Source organism: Lissotriton vulgaris, chromosome 8 (assembly GCF_964263255.1).
Source record: "Lissotriton vulgaris chromosome 8, aLisVul1.2, whole genome shotgun sequence".
In the NCBI taxonomy this organism is placed as follows: domain Eukaryota; kingdom Metazoa; phylum Chordata; class Amphibia; order Caudata; family Salamandridae; genus Lissotriton; species Lissotriton vulgaris.
Genome location: NC_141696.1, coordinates 890,938,404 through 890,965,142, shown reverse-complemented (window position 1 = coordinate 890,965,142; position 26,739 = coordinate 890,938,404).

The window sequence follows — 26,739 nt, the reverse complement described above, 5'->3', positions numbered from 1 at the left end:
GGCCCCCGAAAACGCTACATAGAGCAAAATGTCAGAAATAGCCCAAAAAAAAATCGGCCTGGATTTTGTCCCAACCACTTCTACCCGGTATTAGACCTTCCCAGGAATGCCCCAAGACCCGGCAACCCACCCGCCAAGAAGCATAACACCCCCAAACAGGCCAAAAGCAAAATCTCATACTTGCAATATTTCTGGGCCTTCGGTCCAAACGCGCTGCGTAGCTAGGCCATAAGTCGGGGTTGGCACGACGGATTTCCTGAAAAGCAAATGCAATCAAGATTAGAGTGTCCCAGCAGTGCTCCCAGACCACGAAACTCACCCGCAAACACCAGGAAGCCCCCCAAACAGGCCCCCGAAAACGCTACATAGAGCAAAATGTCAGAAATAGCCCAAAAAAAAATCGGCCTGGATTTTGTCCCAACCACTTCTACCCGGTATTAGACCTTCCCAGGAATGCCCCAAGACCCGGCAACCCACCCGCCAAGAAGCATAACACCCCCAAACAGGCCAAAAGCAAAATCTCATACTTGCAATATTTCTGGGCCTTCGGTCCAAACGCGCTGCGTAGCTAGGCCATAAGTCGGGGTTGGCACGACGGATTTCCTGAAAAGCAAATGCAATCAAGATTAGAGTGTCCCAGCAGTGCTCCCAGACCACGAAACTCACCCGCAAACACCAGGAAGCCCCCCAAACAGGCCCCCGAAAACGCTACATAGAGCAAAATGTCAGAAATAGCCCCAAAAAAAATCGGCCTGGATTTTGTCCCAACCACTTCTACCCGGTATTAGACCTTCCCAGGAATGCCCCAAGACCCGGCAACCCACCCGCCAAGAAGCATAACACCCCCAAACAGGCCAAAAGCAAAATCTCATACTTGCAATATTTCTGGGCCTTCGGTCCAAACGCGCTGCGTAGCTAGGCCATAAGTCGGGGTTGGCACGACGGATTTCCTGAAAAGCAAATGCAATCAAGATTAGAGTGTCCCAGCAGTGCTCCCAGACCACGAAACTCACCCGCAAACACCAGGAAGCCCCCCAAACAGGCCCCCGAAAACGCTACATAGAGCAAAATGTCAGAAATAGCCCAAAAAAAAATCGGCCTGGATTTTGTCCCAACCACTTCTACCCGGTATTAGACCTTCCCAGGAATGCCCCAAGACCCGGCAACCCACCCGCCAAGAAGCATAACACCCCCAAACAGGCCAAAAGCAAAATCTCATACTTGCAATATTTCTGGGCCTTCGGTCCAAACGCGCTGCGTAGCTAGGCCATAAGTCGGGGTTGGCACGACGGATTTCCTGAAAAGCAAATGCAATCAAGATTAGAGTGTCCCAGCAGTGCTCCCAGACCACGAAACTCACCCGCAAACACCAGGAAGCCCCCCAAACAGGCCCCCGAAAACGCTACATAGAGCGAAATGTCAGAAATAGCCCAAAAAAAAATCGGCCTGGATTTTGTCCCAACCACTTCTACCCGGTATTAGACCTTCCCAGGAATGCCCCAAGACCCGGCAACCCACCCGCCAAGAAGCATAACACCCCCAAACAGGCCAAAAGCAAAATCTCATACTTGCAATATTTCTGGGCCTTCGGTCCAAACGCGCTGCGTAGCTAGGCCATAAGTCGGGGTTGGCACGACGGATTTCCTGAAAAGCAAATGCAATCAAGATTAGAGTGTCCCAGCAATGCTCTCAGACCACGAAACTCACCCACAAACAGACGGAACCCCCCCTAAGAGCACCTCAAAGGCAAGCAAGTCATCAAAAACACAAAAAAATTTCCGCCTCGGATTTGGCACAAACCACTTTTAGTGCTTCCCAGCAATGGCCCCAGACCCGTCAACTCACCTGCAAAGAGGTAGAACAACACCCCCACAAGTGCTGAGTCTTTCTTCATTGGGCGTAAACCAGCCCTCTGCTTTGATGGAAATAGGAGTCTGGAGGAGGAGGATAGAGGAGCATGTTCTTCTGAACTTGTGAACCTGAGGAATGCAGACTGCGGCACCTTCAAATAAATTAGCAAACAAGTGAAGACAGTTCTGCTGATGGGCTTGTTTTTGTGATTATCTGATTAAAGTTTGAATTATATTAACTGTGCACAACAAAGAAAGACAGACACACAGGAATAAAAGTGAATAAGGATGAAAAAGAAAGTTATTGATTCGTTGTCTCATTTTCAGGGCTCGAAGTCGGTATCACGGTCCAGGAATAAGAATAAGGCTTCGTCATCATACTCTGCGAATTCAGCCAGGGTGAGGTCAGTGCCACCTGACAGAGTAGAAATTCCCTCATCTATGGTGCTGGCCACCTCCTCTTCATCCGGCACGCTCTCTCGTACTCTTATATCTGGTGGTATGAGGTGCTGATTCATCTTGATCATTGTTAACCTCTCCACATTTTTGGGCGAGAGGCGGCTCCGTTTGGGAGTTACAATCCCACCAGCCGCACTGAAAACCCGTTCAGAAGACACACTTGCGAGTGGGCAAGACAAGTAGTTTAAAGCCAGGTTGGTGAGCTGTGGCCACAATTCTTTTTTCCCATGCCAATACGCCAATGGGTCAGAATTAACATAGACCTCTGTGGAGTCATTCAGATAGTCCTTCACCATCGACTCAAGGTCCTCCTCCAAGGTTCCTCCACTTTGCGTAGCTCTTGCTGTGCCTCTGACCTTTTGAGAACCAAACCCACGCAGAGCTAGCCAATCCTCTTCAGCCTCCAATGTTTCTGTTGTCTTTTGTGCAGATGATCCGGTTGCCGGTGTCTTTAACGGCTGAGAGGTCACTTGTGCCACAGCCACAGGTGCAGAAGTGGATTGTTTTGACTGGGGATGGCCTGCTGATGTACTGCCATTTCCTTCAATTTCCAGCCGTTCTGTTTCAAACTTCTTGGCTGACAAGGCTAGCCAACGTTTGTACTTTGTAACATCTTCATCAGCAAAAGGAAAGAATGCTCTGCCTGCCAGCGCCTTTTTGTAGCGTGGATCCAGAATAGTAGCACAAATGTAATGCTGTTCTGAGTGGATCTTTTGAAGACGTTCATCACCTTGTAGGAGCTCTAATAATTGCTCAGCCAGAAGCAAAGAAGAGTCTTTCTTTTTGTCATCTTTTCGAAACACAGAACACACCTCCTTCAGTTGGTCCTCCAGCATGTACAACAATGGGATAGCTTTTCCCAAATTAGAGTCCTCCTTGCTGACTGCACGTGTGAAGACCTCAAAAGGACGAAGCATGCGTGTTAGGCTTTCAACTATGTTCCATTGCGGCCCACCCATCCTCAGCTCCTCTATACCCTCTTTCAAGAAATATTGATCGAGTTGCGTATACTGCTCATACAGACGCTCAAGCATGTAGAAGGTTGAGTTCCAACGTGTTACCACCTCCTGGATGAGTGTTTTCACTGGCATTTGACATTGATATAGCATGCTCCTCAGCTGCTTGCGGGCCTTAAAAGAATGCCTGAAATGCTTGCAAATTTTTCGGCAGTTCTCCAATACACTGTACGCTGCACTGCGTTTATTACCCAAGAATTTTTGGACAACCAGGTTTATACAGTGCGCCAAACACGGCACTCTGAAATAGTAACCGTCCCTCATGGCCTTAACTATATTGGAGCCATTGTCCGTGGAAACATAACCAACCTTGCGTTTTAGTGGGGACAGACAGTTAAGGACCTTTGTGTTAAAAATATCCAAAATGTTTTCTGCTGTGTGACGTTTCTCCAAACCAAACATGGCTAGTGTTGCATGTTTCCGAGCACCTTTAAAAACAATGTTAGTGTCAACACCTGAGTTTAGCTTTGCTTTAGCCCCTGAAAAAGAGACCCAGTGTGCAGTGATGCACATGTAATCAGCGCCTGCGCCACTGGTCCACATGTCTGTTGTCAGATGTATAGTGTGAACAGCACTCTTCTGCAAAGCTGCCCCAATCACCTTCAGAACATCTTCATGTAGTGCTGGAACCGCAACTCGGGCAAAATAGAACCGGCTAGGAACCTTCCATTTAGGGCAGAGCGCTGTCACTAATTCTAGAAAACCAACCCCTTCTACAAAAGAAAAAGGGAGAAGGTCCAGAGCTAGCATTTTAGCCAGCTTAGTGTTATACAGACGGGTCATTGGGTGGTTGCGTTCATATTGCGCTTCTGTAAACAACATCTTTTTAATGTTGCCCTGGACCAATGATTTACGGGATGATGATGATCTCTTCGACCCAGTTACGCTCGCTGATGAACTTTTCCGCATTGATGTCTCACTCTCTCCCACACTCTTAGTGTGGCTCCCATGGGGTGTGCTGCTGACATGGGAACTGGGTGTAAGTGAAGTGTTTGAATCGTCTTCTTCTACCTCCTCGTCATCAGCAGATGACAAATCAACGTTTTCATTACGTGCAATTCCGGCTTTCTTGACCGCCTCTAGGTGCGGAAACCATTCGACAGCGTGCCTTCTCTCAAGATGACCTCTCTGGCCTCCGGTACCATAGTTAGAACCAAGCTTACCACGACTAAATCGAAGCTTACAAAGGCTACAAATGGCTACGTTTTCCTTTTTTGGGCAAACACTAAAGAAGTCCCAAACTGGAGACTTGAAATGTCTTCGGGGGCCGGAGGAGGCGGCGATACTGGTGGTGGTGGTCCTGCTGCTAATGACAGATGAAGTGGAGGATGTGGATTGCCGAACTTCAGTACGTTTTGCACTTTCACCACCACGAATTGAGGTCGAGGACGAGGTGGGTACCTTCTTGCGAAGAAATATGGAAGCGGTAGGTTTTGGTGTACTACTTAACTCCAAATCTAATGATTCCATTTCCATTGCCTCCTCGCCGACATCATCATCACGCTCAGCAGCTTCTCGGGATAGGGTCAAAATGTCTCTTTGCTGCATGCCCGGTGGGGCTGCAGTGACCTTTGTGATGACTGGCTCGTCGTCATCGTGAGAGGCTTCATCACCAGCAGTATCTGTCACTTCTTGTTGAGCCTCATCACACTCCATAGGTTTGAGTTTTTGGACGACCTTCCTTTTACGCTTAGGTACCGGTGCCAGATCATGGTGTGCCTCTGCCTCACTGTCAGACCGCAGTTGTGGTTCCCAAGACAGATCACTTGCACCAGAACGAGGTGGGCTTGAAGAAGATGTAGACACCCCCCTTGATCTTTTCCTTGCTAGGGATGTGGAAGACAATGAATGATCATCAGGAGGAGTGGCTTCCAATGATACCTCAGCTTCATTGTCGATTTCCAAATGTGCCCCTACTTCGGGAGGAACAACTATTGTGGGCACTTGTGAACGTCCATGCACCTTTGCTTGCGCATCTCCTTTTGCTGCCTCTCCTTCCACATGTACTTGGGCGTGTACTTGCACATGGTGTTGTTGTTGCGGCTGTGGTTGTTCAACACTTGTCAGATGAGTTACAACAACCTGTGTTGATTCAGGGACATTGCTGCTACTTTCTTGCGATGAGCCAACATCACTGGTCGATGGTGATTGGAGAAGTACACTGACTGCCTCTGAAGCACTCAAGGGCTTTGACTTAAGTTGGCGTGGTGGTGGAGGCACTGAACCCAATGGAGCAGGGGTGCTGCTCTCAGGTTGGTCCCCAGCAGATCCTGCTGCTGCAGGCGTACTTTTTTTTTTGCTCCCAAAAAAAGTGGCGGGTGGCACACCAGCCTCCTTGGTAACTTGCTTCTTCTGCTCCTTACTAGCAACTTTCTTGCTAGAGGAGCTACGGAGAACTTTCTTTGGGGGCGGGGCCATCTTCTTCAGAGCAGGTCAGACAGCAGGCCGCAGTTGCACGAATTGTAGAGTTGTCTGAGGCCAGACGTGACGTCGCGTGACGTTATGCTGCACACACACACCGCTGCAGGACTTCTTCCTGGCACTGGTGGTTCTCTTGAGTCTTGTGCACCTAAAAAAAATGGAAGACAGAGGAACATCAGTTCAGTTATAGAGCACAAAAAAATCGAAAAACACTGCAAAATCAGCACAATCCCAATCCATCCATGCCCTCCATAATGTTTAAATTCAAGACAACCCACAGAAAGACTAGGCCCATGCAAGACTCACTACCCCTGGGCATAAATAAAGGTTGAAAAGTAGGCAAAATGGTTGGAGGCCTAACAACAAAGCCTGCATTCAAAATGGCCACTTGCCTGCCAGCACATGGCCAGTGCCTGTAGCTGCACTCAAAATGGCCACCAGCCACATGGCATGTCCCTCCCCATGAACACCCCCAAAAATCGAAAAACACTGCAAAATCAGCACAATCCCATTCCATCCATGGCCTCCATGATGTTTAAATTCAAGACAGCCCACAGAAAGACTAGGCCCATGCTAGACTCAAATACCCCTGGTGAAAAGGCCACAAGTACAGGCCCAAAAATCGAAAAACACTGCAAAATCAGCACAATCCTATTCCATCCATGGCCTCCATGATGTTTAAATTCAAGACAGCCCACAGAAAGACTAGGCCCATGCTAGACTCAAATACCCCTGGTGAAAAGGCCACAAGTACAGGCCCAAAAATCGAAAAACACTGCAAAATCAGCACAATCCTATTCCATCCATGGCCTCCATGATGTTTAAATTCAAGACAGCCCACAGAAAGACTAGGCCCATGCTAGACTGAAATACCCCTGGTGAAAAGGCCACAAGTACAGGCCCAAAAATCGAAAAACACTGCAAAATCAGCACAATCCCATTCAATCCATGGCCTCCATGATGTTTAAATTCAAGACAACCCACAGAAATACTAGGCCCATGCAAGACTCACTACCCCTGGGCATAAATAAAGGTTGAAAAGTAGGCAAAATGGTTGGAGGCCTAACAACAAAGCCTGCATTCAAAATGGCCACTTGCCTGCCAGCACATGGCCAGTGCCTGTAGCTGCACTCAAAATGGCCACCAGCCACATGGCATGTCCCTCCCCATGAACACCCCCAAAAATCGAAAAACACTGCAAAATCAGCACAATCCCATTCCATCCATGGCCTCCATGATGTTTAAATTCAAGACAGCCCACAGAAAGACTAGGCCCATGCTAGACTCAAATACCCCTGGTGAAAAGGCCACAAGTACAGGCCCAAAAATCGAAAAACACTGCAAAATCAGCACAATCCTATTCCATCCATGGCCTCCATGATGTTTAAATTCAAGACAGCCCACAGAAAGACTAGGCCCATGCTAGACTCAAATACCCCTGGTGAAAAGGCCACAAGTACAGGCCCAAAAATCGAAAAACACTGCAAAATCAGCACAATCCTATTCCATCCATGGCCTCCATGATGTTTAAATTCAAGACAGCCCACAGAAAGACTAGGCCCATGCTAGACTGAAATACCCCTGGTGAAAAGGCCACAAGTACAGGCCCAAAAATCGAAAAACACTGCAAAATCAGCACAATCCCATTCAATCCATGGCCTCCATGATGTTTAAATTCAAGACAACCCACAGAAATACTAGGCCCATGCAAGACTCACTACCCCTGGGCATAAATAAAGGTTGAAAAGTAGGCAAAATGGTTGGAGGCCTAACAACAAAGCCTGCATTCAAAATGGCCACTTGCCTGCCAGCACATGGCCAGTGCCTGTAGCTGCACTCAAAATGGCCACCAGCCACATGGCATGTCCCTCCCCATGAACACCCCCAAAAATCGAAAAACACTGCAAAATCAGCACAATCCCATTCCATCCATGGCCTCCATGATGTTTAAATTCAAGACAGCCCACAGAAAGACTAGGCCCATGCTAGACTCAAATACCCCTGGTGAAAAGGCCACAAGTACAGGCCCAAAAATCGAAAAACACTGCAAAATCAGCACAATCCTATTCCATCCATGGCCTCCATGATGTTTAAATTCAAGACAGGCCACAGAAAGACTAGGCCCATGCTAGACTCAAATACCCCTGGTGAAAAGGCCACAAGTACAGGCCCAAAAATCGAAAAACACTGCAAAATCAGCACAATCCTATTCCATCCATGGCCTCCATGATGTTTAAATTCAAGACAGCCCACAGAAAGACTAGGCCCATGCTAGACTGAAATACCCCTGGTGAAAAGGCCACAAGTACAGGCCCAAAAATCGAAAAACACTGCAAAATCAGCACAATCCCATTCAATCCATGGCCTCCATGATGTTTAAATTCAAGACAACCCACATAAATACTAGGCCCATGCAAGACTCACTACCCCTGGGCATAAATAAAGGTTGAAAAGTAGGCAAAATGGTTGGAGGCCTAACAACAAAGCCTGCATTCAAAATGGCCACTTGCCTGCCAGCACATGGCCAGTGCCTGTAGCTGCACTCAAAATGGCCACCAGCCACATGGCATGTCCCTCCCCATGAACACCCCCAAAAATCGAAAAACACTGCAAAATCAGCTCAATCCCATTCCATCCATGGCCTCCATGATGTTTAAATTCAAGACAGCCCACAGAAAGACTAGGCCCATGCTAGACTCAAATACCCCTGGTGAAAAGGCCACAAGTACAGGCCCAAAAATCGAAAAACACTGCAAAATCAGCACAATCCTATTCCATCCATGGCCTCCATGATGTTTAAATTCAAGACAGCCCACAGAAAGACTAGGCCCATGCTAGACTCAAATACCCCTGGTGAAAAGGCCACAAGTACAGGCCCAAAAATCGAAAAACACTGCAAAATCAGCACAATCCCATTCAATCCATGGCCTCCATGATGTTTAAATTCAAGACAACCCACAGAAATACTAGGCCCATGCAAGACTCACTACCCCTGGGCATAAATAAAGGTTGAAAAGTAGGCAAAATGGTTGGAGGCCTAACAACAAAGCCTGCATTCAAAATGGCCACTTGCCTGCCAGCACATGGCCAGTGCCTGTAGCTGCACTCAAAATGGCCACCAGCCACATGGCATGTCCCTCCCCATGAACACCCCCAAAAATCGAAAAACACTGCAAAATCAGCACAATCCCATTCAATCCATGGCCTCCATGATGTTTAAATTCAAGACAACCCACAGAAAGACTAGGCCCATGCTAGACTCAAATACCCCTGGTGAAAAGGCCACAAGTACAGGCCCAAAAATCGAAAAACACTGCAAAATCAGCACAATCCTATTCCATCCATGGCCTCCATGATGTTTAAATTCAAGACAGCCCACAGAAAGACTAGGCCCATGCTAGACTCAAATACCCCTGGTGAAAAGGCCACAAGTACAGGCCCAAAAATCGAAAAACACTGCAAAATCAGCACAATCCCATTCCATCCATGGCCTCCATGATGTTTAAATTCAAGACAGCCCACAGAAAGACTAGGCCCATGCACCACTCACTACCCCTGGTCAAGGCCCCAACAACAGGTCAAAAATCGAAAAACACAAAATTTTACAAAAAAAAAAAAATCGAAAAACACAGAAAAATCAGCACAATCCCAATTCATCTATGGCCTCCATGATGTTTAAGTTCAAGACAACCACAGTACACCCACCACTGAGTACCCCTGGGGAAAAGGCCCCAAAACAGCCCAAAAATCGAAAATCCCAAAATTTTAGTTGCAGCAACTGTAATGCCCCAAACAAACTTACTTGTAAAATTTCTAATCCAACAGTGATCCAAAGAAAGTCAAAAAGGCCTCAAATCCAAAGATCCAGCAGCATCCACAAAAAGTAATCCTTCCAGGTCCACATCCGAATGAAAAGTGACCAGGAGATGGACAAAGCACTGGGAGGAGCCTGCTGAACAGGAACAGGAAGTTGAAGACTATGGGGCACTTCCTTCCTCCCACCCCCCTGCCCCCCTCCCCAAAATGGACTCCTCGCTAAAAAAGTGCAGGCAAATGTCAAACTAAGGAGTTATTCACATAAAAATCATCATTTCTAGAAGGTTTATGCTGCTTGCTGGTGGATTTCTTGTGCAGAATTGCAAATTTATATTTTCGCTCGCCGCATCTCAAATCTCGCAATTGCGAAGTATCGCGAGACGTGATCTCGCCGTACTCGCGTTGACAAACTATCGCTGGCAAGCCGCGATGACGTAATCGCGCTCGCCAATTCCCGCGGGATCACACAGCAAGATCCAAAATGGCGCAGCACTCGCAAACTATCGAAAAAAACAACTCGGCAAACGATGATAAACGCCGCGCGCCGCAAAAATTGTATCACCAACGCCGCGCGCCGCCAAAAAAATCCGCTGCGTGCGAATTTGCGGATTTTGCGGGAAATCCGCAAATCTCGCGGATTGCGGATTTCCCGAAAATCCGCAAAATCCGCGAGCGGAACGGATTTTCCGCCCACGCTTAGTGGGAGGGAGTATAATGGAGTATTAGGAGAGACGAGAGACTGACGGTAGTACTACTAAAGTCCTAGGACTCTTGTTTGGGCATTTACACTTAAAGGAAGAAAATGGAACTAAACTTTCAGGAAAACAAAGTTACTGTTAAACCCCCACCCACCAGGCAAGCAGTAAAAACAGGTATGGTCATATAAAGTTTCAAAAAGTATATTTTTATAGCCCTAACAAAATAATCTCCCGCAAGACCCTTCCTAACCCCAACGGTTGTCCTTTAAAAGTCCCAAACCCAACTCCTGATTCCCACCCCCCAAAAGTCTCTAAAAAAGGGGCAAGGGACACTATGGGTGGATGCTGTTTACTTTTTGGGCCAGGGCATCATACTCCTTGCGGAGCAAGGCGTGCTCTAAGCGGAGCCCCTCCAACACGTTGCTAAAGTGGTGGATCTCCTGCTGAAGGCGGGACACCCTCAGGGTACTGCGGCGCAGGCGTGCCTTGCAGTTGCAATGGCTGTGAGAGGCAGCTGTTGTCCTTGCTGCTCGGCGTCGGCGTTTGGCTTTGGCAGCCCGGCTCAGTCTGGCTGGAGCACTGTGCTGGGTGGCAGCCCGTGGGGGCACGGAGGCCGATGCAGCCGACATTGTTGTCGTGGTCGACTGCACACTTTCGTCGTCCTCCAGGGCCACCAGCCGCCAATATTCTGCAACAGTGGCATTGATCCTCCGTTGCCGGGCCGCTCTAGCCAGCTCCTTCCTCCTTGTTGGTTTGGAAGGAGCATCTATATGAAGAAAGAAAGACATAGTCTGTAACCAATGCTCTTTAAGATTAACTCAATCATTCAGCAGAAATTTGTGTTGCAGTACAACTAGCAACTTGCAAGCGCATTACATAACTATTGAGGCCAGTATCTATCTAACCTCCCACTTCTTCATCCTTGCTCTAACATTAGTGGGAGTTTAAGGAACAAATTTTACGAGCACTATGGACTTCGATTGGAGTCGACTATGAAAGTACACCAGTCTTATTCTTCTTCTTGTCTCTTGTTTAGGAAAATTGGTACGTTATCTTCTGCAAGCCGGCATAATGCCAGCGCAGTGAACTTGCACCCGAGAAAAAGAGACGCACGCCATGATGAGTGACCTAGACTTGCGTTACTGTACCGGTCCAGTACATGCAGGTGGTGAAGCTCTTACTTTTCTATTACGGGTGGCACTGAGAATACTCTGTTACAAGGGCTACTGCTTAATTAATTTAACTTTCACCCTACAGTGCAAATGAGTGCTAGAAATGGAAAATGAAGAAGATAAATAATCTGATTATCTATCACTTCACATGGGATGTTTTTGCTTACATATGGGATGACTTTAGGTGCTTTGCTTTTTATTGAGTGACCAGTGATACATCCACACATGAATGACTGAGTACTACTAAACTTATTAAGAGAGGTAAGGAGTGGCCACCGTAATAACCGGATCTATGCTGTGCTTGCAATACAAACTACTGCTACTATTGATGGTAGTATTTGGACAAAACTACAACTTCTTTTCCTTGCCTTTCCTACACTGGAACGGACATGCGGGTGCAGTGTTACATGCTCTTCAAAGTTACACTTAGTTCATCCACTGACCGTCTACTCTCTCTAGATCATGGGTACTCACAAACTTTCTCTCAGGGGCTAAATTTACAGTGTAGTTTGTGGCCGAGGGCCGCACTGGTGGGGGCGGAGTCAGAGGGGGCGGAGCGAAAGCAAAACGAAAACTTGTGACCATGAGGTTGCACACAGGTCCCTGCAGCAGATGCCTTCATCCACTGAGCCACCAGACCCAGCATTTACATACATCTCTCTCCCTCCTGCTCTCCTTCCTGCCCTCCCTCTCCATCTCTCTCTCCCTGCTGCCCTCCCTCTCCCTCCCCCTCTGTCATCTCACTGTGTGTGTGTCTGTCTGTGTCAGCCTTCAGCCCGGGCTGAGACAGCTTCCTCAACGCGCACACACAGACAGCCACACCAAAGTACTTAACAGGTCTTTAAAAGACCATTAACATATTATTGAGGCTTTGTTTGTTGTAGCGCCCCTGCATCTCCACCCTGACAATCACTGCTTGCCCGGCCCCACAGAGCAGAGGCTTTGTTCTATTTCACCTCTTTGTGGCCCTGCATCTCCACTCTGCTCTGTGGGGGCCGGGGGAGCAGTGATTGTCAGAGTGGAGATGCAGGGGTGCTAACAGGTGAAATACAACAAAGCCTCTGCTCTGTGGGGGCCGGGGGAGCAGTGATTTTCTGCAAGGTCTGCGCACCACCAAGGAAGGCTTGCCGGGCCGCCTCCGGCCCGCGGGCCGTACTATGAGTACCCCTGCTCTAGATACACATATGCTATCTAAGAGTCAGATAGTAGCATGATCCAGGTATATTATGGACACATACAGTTTCTGTGCCACCCACCCAGGCTGTTGTCCTTCCACCAATCATTGCTTCATCATTCACCCAGCCATGCATCTCATATTCTTTCCTTCCCAGCCACGTCTTCAATCTCAATAAGTAAGGAATATATAAGAGCTTACCTCTGCCCGCCACCACCACCGTCTCAACTCTCACAGCCGGCACTGGAGCCGCCGCCTCCTCCCCTGAAGAATTGCCCTCCGCCTCCGTGTCGAGCACCACCACCTCCGCGCTGGCCCCGCCACCAGATGTTTCACCTACAAAGTACATTTAAGAATGTTAGAATAAACCACTCACTAGTATTTGGTCTAGGAATGAAGACATGTGAAAACAATGTAATTTGTGACTGTCTACTCTAAAATAAAAAAAATGTCCCTTTTTCCAGGGAAGGGTGTTGTCTTGCTGCACTTTTTGGCACAACTGATGAAGGCTGGCTTTTTAACACGCAACATTTTTCTCCACACAGACAGAAGATGGACTTCTAACAACAAGATCAAGTTGAAACCAGGTGAGAGCTTGGCTCGACCACAAGAAATGTCTTCAATTAATCGTCAGCACTAACCACTTTTCCATTCTCAGTTAAACGTTTAGTTTTTTTATTATGACTTCATTTTAATAAATGTGTTTACTTTTAATAAAGCTTTTAAACTTAAATAGACTCTGTGTTTTTTGGTCCAGACTAGAGTGACTGAGCGAAAGGTTTTGCAATTTTTGCAAGCATGAGTCCGTGCCTCTGACACTTCCTGACTCTGACTCCGAGTCCGTACTCTTGAGCTACGTTGGATAATCATCATTGGGGATCAATCATCGATGAATTCGGGAGGTAAATGACTGTGCCACACTATGTAGTCAGTCAGTAAGGACATTGGGGGTTCAAAGTCTGTTATCACAGAGGTATGTGGAAACTCTAACAGCGCCTATTATAATTGATAAGCAATGCACTATTTATTGTCCATAGTTCTGTTTCTGCAGAAGAATTGTCCCCGCAACAGTAGTGGTATGGATTGTCCTCCTATCCAAACCAAAAGGTAGTATCTTATTCTTTCTTGGTGGTCATTCACATTTTATAGTTGGGAATTTTCAAAGCAGATAGAACACTTCAAAAGACATTATGGACAATCCCAGAGGACTGCACTAAGTTGATAGAGCTATTGCTGACTAGAATGGGAGTTTCGCCAACCGTGCAATCTTAGTTAGCTACACAGACAGACTAATGAGAATAATCTACTAATACCACAGGGAGTCATAGTAGAGGCAGGATAAGAATTTAGATACAGTCTACAAGAAGATCAAAGACAATTTTGAAAAAATCAAATGAGGAACGCTAGGAAAAATAGGTACTAGTCTAAAATGAAAACTTACTGGGGCCAGCAAAGGAGCCCTCGCCTGCCCGATCCTGGCCCTGTTCAACAGCATCCGCCGCCTGCTGCTCCTGTGTCCCCTCGCCCCTGGGGGGAGCTGACGTACAACATGAAAGAAAGAACAGAAAACATGGATGATTGTTGCTTGTCAATGTCAACCAAATCAAACATTTCAAAACAACAATAACAAAATATTTCCGCTAAATTATATTGATTAGGGTTAGTTTTCATTGATTTGCGGACCTGCGACTTCGAAAGTCACGTAACTCACTAAACAAAGTACTGAAAGGTTCACCTAGGACTGGCAGGCAGCAGTCCGCAGGCAAGACGCAAAGTGACAGACAAACTCTATTGTGATTTCAGTCAGATCAGTGACAACACTACATAACCAGTCATTTAAATAGTCAAACTATCAATCCACCGCCACTATTTTTCTTATTGTCAGGGGTACAAAGGAAGGGGCAGATTTAAGCCCCTTGCGGCTCTTTTGCTCCGTTCTTGCGTGACTTTTGTGACGCAGCAGCTAAACAAAAGAGGCGCCATGGTGCGGCGTATAATATTATAACAACGTGACGCATTTGGGAGATGCATCCCGTTATAAAGCCCTGCGCCATCAGGGGGCGTTCCGGCGCAAGGGAGGGCATTCCTGCGCTGGAACACATCCTAAAAGTGGCTGAGGGAAATCTACAAAATTTCAATCAGTCACCTTTAGGACAATGATGCGTCACACAAACCCTGCACCTGCTTGAAGCAGACGTACGGCTTGACCCAGCATTGGGGAGATAGGGTACCCCAGAGCATTGCTGGAGCTTCGCCATCGTTGCGACGCAACTCCAGCAGTAAAGCTTCGGTGACGTTTTGGGCCCATGGTGCGCTGCATTGCAAATACGGTGCACCATGTTTGGTGGTGGTAGCGGGCCGCACAATTATTGGCGCATCCCTGCTACTTTGCAGGGATGCGACGGTAATTGCAATTCTGCCCCTTAGGGGCATACTTACTTACGCGTTCTGGTGCATCTCCAGAGATGCGTCCATTCAAATGCGTCACGCAAAACTACCCTTGCGACACGGCAGATGCGCCTCATTTACAATGCGGCACACCCTGCGCAAGGGTAGGCACTTCCGTGATGCATCTCGTCACGTAAGAGCGGCGCATCGCTGGAGTCACGTCGCCAACGCAATGCAACTCCAGTAATGCTCAGGGCCACCCAATACTTAACATGCTGTGTCAGTCCTTACGCCTGCTTCAAGCAGGCATAAGGAATTGAATTGACGTAGCAGCGTCGCAGAAGTGCCTGCGTTAAATCTTGTAGATTTCACGCAGGCACTTTTGCGAGGCGCACAGCCGCCGGACCGCCCACCCTGCGTACTAGGAACGCACCCATTGTGGCACAGGCCCATGGCTTTATAACGTGACGCATCTCCCTAGATGCGTCACGCTGTAAATGACTCGCAGGGATGCGCCACGTTTACGCCGCTGTTGCGTCAAGCAAGGCAACGTAAACGTGGCGCAAGGGGCTTGTAAATGTAATCTGCCCCCTAGTGTCTAGCATTACACAGTTCTGTAAAGTACACTCATACATAATAGGTACTCAGGCCAATGAGACCACAAAATAGAAAACAAATAAGCATAGTAGCAACGCCACTGAGAAGGAGAGCAGTGCACCTGAAATGCACAGAAGATTTTGAAATATAATTTAACTACAATGTAATCGTCAGCAGCATTATTGGCTTGCTCCATGTAAAAAAACAAATATTTGCAATACAACAACACAGAGCAGGAGAAAACATAGTAGTGAGTGATGAAATAGCTACTACTACTCACCAAGCCCGGGGATCTCCAAGCCGAGCTGGTCCAGCAGGTCGTGCTCCCGGTCCAGGAGGTCCGTCCAGCGGTGGGTGGCCTGGCTGTAGGTGCGCTGGACCCCGGAGAGTTGGGACATGGCCCAGCACACCTTCTGCCACCGCTTCCGGCGCTCCCGGATGTTGTAGCCGGCCGCGATCCTGCCGCCTCCCGCGATGGCCCTGGGCAGGCGGCGCTGAACGAAGTAGACCAGCGCACCCACTTCCTCCGGGCTGAAGATCTCCCGTCGCATCACCTGCTCCCCCCTCAATCGCCGGCATGCTGTCCTGGCACGGGGTCCAGGACTCCTCCTCCCCGTTGCCGCTGCGTCCCTCAAGTGCCTGGGCAGCTTCACGGCGCCTGGCTTCACCATGGTCTGGGCAGGTAAGGTAGGAAGTAGAAAATTAAGAAAGAATAGGATAGGGAAGAAGAAAAGAAAAGAGTTTAAAAAAGTAGTTTAAAAGTAAACAAAAATAGCAGAAAAGACAAAAATATACAGCTATGAAAAGAGAGGTATAGATAAGAAGCAAAATCGTTCGAAAAAAACCTGAAAACAAGCAAAGGAGGGCAAAGATAGCAAGAGGATAAACACCATGCCCAGACACAGGAAAAGAATGAAAAACAAGATGGCCGCCCATTCACGAGCGCGAAAGTAAGTTCGCACGCGATTTTCCTCGCGATCTCGTGCGAACTTGTACTCGCAATGCGCTTACTTCGCGAGATTATACATAGCGGGCGGAAACGGAAATACGTCACGCAAACAAAATGGCCGCGCCCGTACTCGACCTTGGGGTAAATTCGCGTGTTGCGCTGCAAGCGGCTCGCGAATACTGCAAAAAAACTCGCGAAGTAACACGCCGCAAAAAAATATAAAGCTCATTCGCACGAATTGGCGGCTTCCGCGGTCGGTTTCGCACGACGCCGAGCCTCGCAAATAGCGCGAAATTACCGAAAAACGATTTTTGCAAAAGCAAAACAAATGAGCAGGTGCAAAAGGTCAATCTCATGATTTGTAACGATTCCCTGTTGTGCTTCCTGAGGGGGCCCTCCAGAATTCGGTTGCCTGCTTGCAACTATTGTGTGACCCTGCTCTGACCTTATCTGTATGCCACAAAGGTCCTGATTTACAGCTAAGGGAGCAGACAAGCAGGTGCCAGGCTGGAACTTCAAATTCAGTGACACATTAATTAGCCCCTAATTCATTATTGCCAGTTGGGGCAGGGCAGGTGTTGTTAATACACTAACCCCATATTAATTCATGTCAGTTGAAGCAGGGCAGGTGTGCTTGCTTTCCCCCCCCATCTTCTACAGTGATGATGAACCAGAGGGTGGCATTGATGTAACAGAGGGTGGCATGGGTCAAAGAGAGGGTGGCAGTGGTGAAACAGAGGGTGCTGGGAGGCTGTGATGATGAACCAGACGTAGAAACAGCATAGTCGCGGCCGTTGCGAGCCGACAAGTAAGTTCGCAATTGCGAACTAGTACCAAATCCTCGCGAACTGGCAGAAACACTTGCGAACACACAAAAAAAAATCTGCAAATTCGCTGGAATTCGCGGATTTTGCGGATTGCGAGTTCGCAAATTCGCTAAATTTGCGAACGCCAGATTTGCAAAATTCGCCCATGCTTATGATGGATTAAACCCAGATCAGTTGACTCGGTGAGTGTTTGATTTGCTCAAACGCTCTATCCATCATCCCCTTTGGTATAACTTTAAATTGGGAGGAGATGGAGATATGCAGTTTACACTCAAATTACATTTATTTAACAATCCTCTTTAATGGTAAAGTCAGATTGTAAGTTACCAAAATGTCACTTTTAGAAAGTTGGCATTTTCCTATCCCAACAAACTGTGCCTCACATGACTGAATAGTTCTGCTGTTGGGGCTTGTGTATTACTTCCAGACAGTGATGCTAAGAGGGCTTAGGTGTGAACAGGATGGACAATCCGGATAGGATGGCTGGGGAGGAGCTGTACACAGCCTCACTTACACTTCAAAGAGCTTTGCCTACAGCACACACAAAAGAACCTGCCATCAGGCCAGCCCTGCCTTTTTTGTTTTACCCCAGACAGTTTGGACCCTTGACAAGGGAAAGAGAAGGAACTTTCTAGACTCAGTTGTGGGTTTAGGACAGGCAGACCCACCACCCAAATGTTGGCACCAAGTATAAACATTGCACCTTATAGCCCTGGACCTGTGGAAGATTCAGAAGAAGGGCTGCCCTGCCACCAGATGACTGCCCTGCTCCTGAAAGGACTACCTTTCTGTCTAAGAAGGAAGATTGGAACTGCTTTTCTTCAAGTTACCCTGAGTGTCTCCAAGAGTCAGCTGGATAACCTCCTGTGTGAGCTACAGGGACACACAACAAGATTCAGAGGCCTCCCTGCAACAGCCCAGAAGACCTGCTGCACCTGGACCTGCCTGGACGTGCGATTGGACCTGCCTGAGCCCTGCTCTGGCCTCTGCTGGAGTGAGTCCTGCTCCTCAAAAGGTGCCCCCAGGTCCTGGACTCTCAGCTTCTACCAATGGAACCTCCTCCATAAAGAAAAGTCAAACATTTCTGAAGTGTGGGCTCCTCTCTTCTGCGAACAAGCTCGTTCATGCAGAAATATGGCAACCCAAGATGATAGCCAATGAGAAGCTTTGGGGAAACCTGCTCTTTGCGCTGACGGCTATCCACATCGACCAGCAACATTTGACCTGCACTTTGCACTTCAGTAATACCATCCTGTGACAACCGCCAACCTGAAACTATGGGAATAACCTTCTGTGATGCCCAATGTGCTGCTCATGTTACAGCAACAGCTATCAATTATGATCAACATCCTTCACAGGGCCTCCTCCATCGCAAACGGGACTCTTCATGCTGCACTTGAGAAGGTGACTGTTCAACAAGACTAACCTGGTCACTTACATTACCCCTGTTCCATCTTGGTCAGCCTGAACTTGTGACTTCTGCCGTCTAGCACGACTAGATAAACTTGAGTTGCACTTTGTGCTTTTGTGCACTATTTTCACTCAAAATATAAAATGTAATATATCCGATTCTACTTATTGGAGTTTTGTAATTCTGGTATAATTTTATTTATTAACATTTACTCTATTTTTTAAACTGGTTTGGGATTTTTCTTAGGTTGTGTTTTCAAATTATTACTATTTGAGTGCTGCATAAATACATTTCATATTGCCTCAAAGTTAAGTCTGACTGCTTTTGTGCCAACTTGCCAGATGTTCAAGTCACATCAAATATTTCTTTATTTATTCAATTTGATCAATGCAAATCATAAAAGTACATAAAAAAGTTGTCCTAAAACAGCAAAAGGAGGATCACAGCTAAAAAGATTTCTAAGACATATCAAACACTAGACTGTAAAACTCCAGATAAAAACCATGATAAATAAAAACACACAGTTGTAGTGGTTAAGAATTGCAAATACAACAACGTGAAATGCACTTGTCTAAAGATTAGTGGCTTCAGGAGCATCTAGATACATTTATTTAGAAGAATATTGAATCTAGGGCAAATAAGAACAATATGCAAAGTGTCCCACCTAGAAGTCATGTTGCATACACATGCAGGGAGCTCAGAGGTCTTATGCCTCCCAGCGTGACCATATATAAGCTGAGGAAACAGATTCAGCCTAAAATGGGTTCAAAGTCTTCTGTGGTAGCAGGGCATGTCTAAATTCCAATACAATTCCAAGGTGCTGATTGATTTGATCGAGTGATAATAAGTCACTTTCCCATTGCAAGCAGTTCCCTTTCTGCACTCACCTTGGCAAGGAAAGCATGTTTGACCCACAAAATGTGGACCTTAATAATTGCCTGCTGGGCCTAAGAACAATTCATGCTTTCCTAGGTCTCTCAAAGTGCTCTAATGTAGCCAAGGAATAGAAGACATACTATCCAGCCCCAAAACAGTCCCTGAATATCTATTTATTAACATCAAATTAATCTTTTAGCCAAATACAGAGCCACAGGAGCAACAGACAGACGCAAATACAATCTAAAACGTATCCCAAACCAAATTCCTCCTGGACTGTTTGGAAGGGGATACTTTGGGAACCTTTAATAAACTCCTCAGGAACGTGTTTTCTGCAATCTAAATGGAATTGCAGGGCATATATTGGCAAATCTCACACCAAAAACTAACAGGAGGATGCATTTAGCTGTGTATATAGCTATAATATACTCAGAGTGAGTACGCCCCAGGCGTCGTGAGAAGTCACCCACACTGCTTAGAACTCTATTAAAGACCAGGATATTATGTATCAGGGGATGCCAGTTAAACTGGGAATGCAACAGAATACCCAGATAACAAAAATGTTCAATCGTGCTAATGAGCTGACCCGTGGCTATATATTTTCTCTTTTTAGGTATTTGGAGAAGTTGGTGTTGAGATCCAAACTATCCCTAAAGAAGACAAACCGATCTTTCAAATGCTGCAGACCATTGACTGTGAGTGCAATTAGGACTGTGTCATCATTGTAATGCAGAGTATACACAGATCTTTCCCCGGCCCTGGGAACATCCTTGGGAATGTCCTTTTTTTGCTCAATTAAAAACGACTCTAGCTGGTTGATATGAAGAATAAAAAGAAAAGGCACTAAACTTTAGCCCTGTCTGACTACTCCTCTCAACATAAAGGTCTTACCTCACAGTTGTTGAAAGCCCCTTGTACAAACTATGCAATAAAGTGACAAGTGACAATTCGATCACCATGGACTCCAGTTTGGCCCAGAGCTAATCTCTATTGACTGAGTCAAAGGTTGTGCTGAGATCCATGAAAGCCAGTTGAACAGCTCACTTTTTTCTTTAGTATACTAGCTGATAAGCAAGTATAAATTTTAATTCTGCTCACAAGTGCCCTGCTGTTGGACTTGGACCTTTTTGCAGGGTCATCCCTGAACTTTTTGCCTTCCTCCTCTATTTTTTCTGACCAGGCATTGGCTGTTTTCTGACTCTGGGCACTTTACCACTGCTGATCAGTGCTAAAGTGCATATGCTCTCCCCATTGTAAATTGATGTATGGATTTGTTACTCCATGATTGGCTGATTTGGTTTACTTGTCAGACCCTAGTACAGTGCACTGAATGTGCCCAGGGCTTGTAACGCCAAACGCTGCTGGTGGGCTTGCAGCACTGGTTATGCCACCAACAAAAACAGCCTGTAAAAATGTGTCTAAGGCCTGCCATTGCAGAGCGTGTGTGCAGTCTGGTACTGTCATGCTGACTGGGCAAATGCACCCACTTGCCATTCCCTAAACTTTCCCTTTCCTTCATATCAGACACCCCTATGGTATGCCCAAAGGCAGGGTGCACTGTAAGTATACGGTAGGTACACCCTGATGTGTGTGGCATGTCCTAATAGTGAATTATAGCCATTTTTGTTTTTCACTATTGCAAGGCTACCTGTTCCCCATAGGCCAGAATGGGCATTTAGATTATTACATCTTATAATCCTAACTTACTCAGGGAATAAAGTAGTAATTTGAGTTCAGTATGCCTGAACTCAGAATGATAAAATACATATTTTAGTGAAGTTGGTTTTAACATTCTGTGTTTGAAAATACCACTTTCAGAAAGTAGGTATTTTCTTGTCTAACTATCCAAAACCTGCCTCTGCTATGTTGTGTATTCCTTGTCTGGAGTTTGAATGACAGGGCTGGGGGAACCCAAGAGACAGGACGAGTCAGACCAGTGGTGAATAGAGAGATCTGCATCTAGATGAGTGGGCGGAGTTGCACCTGAACCTTGATTAGGACTGTGCCTGCCTTCCACATTGCTGGCTCCACCTCCTGGGGTGCGGCTGATGTCTCTGCCCTGCACAGTGAAAGGAAATATGGAGTCTTGTAAACAGAGTGCTTCAGAACTGGTTTGGACTTGGCAAAGGCCCCTCTACCCTCAGAGAACAAAGGATTTTGGGGTATAAATATTTGGGACCCTGATCCCAAGAAATTAGATCACTTTTGGACTACAACAAGAAACCTTTGCTGAGGAGAGGAACCTGAAGGAACTGAGGAGAGACTATTCCTAAGCTGAAGTGCTGCTTATGGGATTGGCCTGCAGTGTTGCCTGACTGCCAAAGAAAGGAGAAATAACTTTGTGTGCTTTATTTTTAACTTGTGAAGGATCTCCAAGGGCTTGGAACAGAGCTTGCCTCCTGCTGAAGTCTCAGGGACAACAGACTTCATCCCCCAGCTCCCCAGAGTTCTTTGGAAGTGCCTGCGTGCCTGCTGCTGTTTTGGGCCTTCTGAGGGACTGCGTGTTGCAAGGAGCTGGAAGCGCGACTCAACGAGGAAGAAGCGTGTCACCGTCGCTGCTGCTGCCGTCGCATCTCTGAACAAGGGTGTTGCCGCTGGAGCTGTTGTATTGCACGGGATCAAAAGAAGCGTCTCGCAACAAAGAGGAAGCGTGTCTCTGCTGCTGCCATCGCACTTCTGAACAAGAGTGTCGCTGTTGCAGCTGACACATCGAATCGAGACTTCTCGCATCATTGGAGAAGCATGCCGCATCTGAAAGGTCTTCACATCTTTATTTCTTTGCACCTGAACTTTGCCGCATTTCCATCACCCCAACATTGCTTGTTGTGGAAGTGCAATGCATCATAAGGTACATTGACGCAACGTGTCACATCTCAAGAACTGAACTGAACTAAGCTAAAACTACCATATTAAGTATAGTATTGTGGATTTTTGTTGTTTAATGGTCTTGTGTTAAGTCTATATAAAGAATACTTATTTTTGATATAAACCTTGTGTGGTGTCCATTTGTAGTGTTGTCACTGGGTTACTGTATGTCGTCCACAAGAATTCCATCCGAATCTCAACCAGCTCAGACGTCAACCTCGCTAGCGCCGAACACCTTCACTTCCAGATCCACACCGACCCCAAGACCACACTCAGAGGCACCCTCCTCTACAGGCCACCAGGACCCCGGGCACAATTCAGTGAAGACATCACTGACTTTATCACCCCACACGCCCTCCCCTCCGAGGACTACATCCTATTGGGAGACCTCAATTTTCATCTGGAAAAAAGTAACGACAGCAACACCACCGCCCTTCTGGAAAATTTCACCAACCTCAGACTCAAACAACTTGTTAATACCCCCACTCACCTCACAGGTCACACACTCGACCCTATCTTCACCTCCAGCAAACATATCTCCTTCAGTCACACCACAGCTCTCCATTGGACGGACCACAGCTGCGTTCACTTTATCTACAAAAAGACCACAACCCACAACCATCCTCAACCTACTCTGCGAAGAAACTGGAACAAAATCACCATCGACCAGATCTCCTCATCGCTTCTTCAAAACCCCCCTGCCCACTCATCGAACGCCAACCAAGCAGCCACTAACCTCACTCAATGGCTAACCAACAGCGCCGACAACCTAGCACCCCTGAAAAAACATCAAATCAAACAAGGCAACAAAAACGCCCCCTGGTTCAACGATGATCTTAAGAAATCCAAGAAACTCTGTCGCTCCCTTGAGAAGGCCTGGAAAAAAGACCCAAACACCAGCACCAGAGACGCCTTCAAAAACGCCACCCGCATACACCACCAACTGATCCGAAATGCCAAGAAAGCCGCTTTCAAAGACCGACTTGACAACAACGCCCACAACAGCAAGGAATTATTCAACATCGTCAAAGAATTCACCAACCCCACTGCCAACTCCAACGACATCACTCCCTCTCAAGACCTCTGCAACTCCCTAGCTTCGTTCTTCCACGACAAAATCGCAGACATCCACAACAGCTTCGACAACCAACCCGAAGACCAACCCACCCAACCTTCTGCCACACCTTCACCCCCCTTGAACATCCTTCATGACTGGAACCCAATCTCCACGGATGATACCATCCGCCTGATGAACTCCATCCACTCAGGATCCCCCTCTGACCCATGCCCTCACCACATCTTCAACAAAGCAGATTCCATCATCGCACCCCACCTCCGAGATGTCATCAACTGCTCCCTCACCTCCTCCACCTTCCCAGATAGCTGGAAACACGCCGAACTCAGCGCCCTTCTGAAAAAACCCACAGCTGACCCCACCGAACTCAAAAACTACCGCCCCGTATCACTCCTTCCATTGCCGGCCAAAGTCATCGAGAAAGCTGTCAACAACCAGCTCGCCGCCTTCCTCGAAACCAACAAATCCCTCGACTCCTCACAGTCCGGCTTCTGAGCCAAACACAGCACTGAGACCGCACTCATCGCAGCAACAGACGACATTCGAACTCTACTGGACAATGGTGACACCGTCGCCCTCATCCTCCTCGACCTCTCCGCAGCCTTCGACACTGTCTGTCATAGCACCCTGTTACAACGCCTCAGTAACATCGGAATTCAAGGAAAAGCACTGGAGTGGATCACCTCGTTCCTTGCCGGAAGAACTCAGAGAGTCCGCCTCCCACCATTCATATCAGAAGCCACTGAAGTCATTTGCGGCGTGCCACGAGGATCTTCACTCAGCCCCACCCTCTTCAACGTATACATGAGCCCCCTCGCGGCCATCGCACGTCAACACAACCTCAACATCATCTCCTACTCTGATGACACTCAACTGATCCTCTCACTCACTAAAGACCCTAACACCGCCAAAACCAACCTACATAAAGGAATAAGAGAAGTAGCCGAATGGATGAAGCACAGCCGTCTGAAACTGAATTCTGACAAAACAGAAGTCCTTATCTTAGGTACCTCCCCCTCCGCCTGGGAAGACTCGTGGTGGCCAGAATCCCTTGGAAAAGCATCCATCCCAACAGACCACGCACGAAACCTGGGCGTCATTCTGGACTCCTCACTCTCGATGACCAGACAAGTCAACGCAGTTTCATCATCTTGCTTCAACATTCTTCGCATGATTAAAAAAAATAAAATTTCGCTGGATCCCCACTGAAACTAGAAAAACGGTCACCCACGCACTGGTTACAAGCCACCTGGACTACCGAAACACCCTATACGCCGGTACCACCGCAAAACTTCAGAAAAAACTCCAACGCATCCAGAACGCATCAGCCAGACTCATTCTAGACATTCCACGTAAAGATCACATTTCTGGTCACCTGAAAAACCTCCACTGGCTCCCCATCAATAAGAGGATAACATTCCGCCTTCTAACCCACGCACACAAAGCACTTTACGAACTTGGACCCGAATGCCTCAACACACGACTTTCCTTCTACACCCCCTCCCGCCAGCTACGCTCCTCCCACCAAGCCCTTGCTGCTGTACCTCGCATCAACTAAACCACCATGGGAGGAAGATCCTTCTCCTACCTGGCGGCTAAAACCTGGAACTCACTCCCCACTCACCTTCGCCTCACTCAGAACCACCTAGCATTCAGAAAGCAACTTAAAACCTGGATATTCGACAAGTAGCTCCCCACCCTTCTCCAAGCACCTTGAGACCCTCTGGGTATGTAGTGTGCTATATAAATCACTGAATTGAATTGAATTGAATTGTTAAAATGGGTGGGAAATGAGTGGAACCCTTCTGATGGCTGACTGCAGCACGCTGTAGGGGGTCGATAAAGTATTAGGAGGTGAATGACTGTTCCCTCAATGGGTCATTGGCTGAGAATCTGGTCACTTGTAAGTCATGGGGGCAACAAACATTGGAGGCTTTCTGAGATGGCCAGAGTGTCCAGCTTTGTTATAAATAGCAGGAGTGTCTAAAGGTGGAGGATTTAATGGGGGTCCTTAAGTGGCGAGTCATGCAAGCATTTTGACAGGCATTGGCCTGCAGGTCTATATTGTGCAGGCCACTCTCAATTTTGTCAATAACTAGGGAAATATGGTCCATTGTCCCTCCAAACTTGAACATCATGTCCTGCAAATTTGTCCATCTTGAGTTCAAAGCGCCTAAGGCTCCCTTAGTACAGTTTCCTATCCTTGTAAGTTTGTGTGAGACTTACATGCTACCATTGGTACAGATTCTGAGGAGTTTGTCTTTTTACTTATTTTCCCTAATTTACTGTTTGAGGCAGTCCTACCAGGAGATGCAGGGTCCCTTCTTAATGCTTTTCTGCTGATTCTCGATGGTCTAGCCTATGAAGTGTCTCACTGCCCCCCATCCAAAGGCCCGGGGGGAGTGGTTGCAAAACTCTTATCAGAAACAACCAATGGCAGGGTCTCAGCTTGGGTGGCGAGAGCAGAAATAGACTTCACCTATTCATGATTAATGGTCATTTGATCTTCCACAAGCGTGATTTAATCCGGGATGACATACACTGCATTATTTTAAAAAGTCAGAATTTAATTCTGGGTTTGAGGTCTCTTATCCACCATATCTAGACTCCGCTTTCCTCTTCCCCATCTTCACAAGTGCCGCTAGAAGAGGGGATAATCAATATCCTGATTTAGGCCAGACAGGCACCCAAATGGGAGATGGAAAGAGTCCCTAACGTGTAGGACAGAAATCTTACCAATACTCCACTCATCAGGATACAGAAGAGTAGTTGTCGGAGGGGTGGCCCAGTCCATCCTTTTCCAAGCTCTGATGTGTGCAGACAGGTCCACTCTTGGCCCAATCTTGGCCCACTCTTGGAGCAGTGTTGGCCCTAGAGCACACACAGGCACGTTGTGTGTGCATCCTGTGCTAAGGGATCCTCAATGTGCTTTAGAGCGCATTGTCACTACTGGGCCCTGCCTTGCCTTGCGGGAGACTGGGGGATGTAGTCTCACCCCAGCCTGGATGAGAGTTCATGAATTTGCAGGGCAAATGTGGATTGTGTACACAGCTACATACAATCCCACACTGTGGGATCCTCAATGTGCTTTTGAGTGCGCAATTACTGCTTGGTCTGCACCTTGCCTTATGGTAGACTGGAGGAC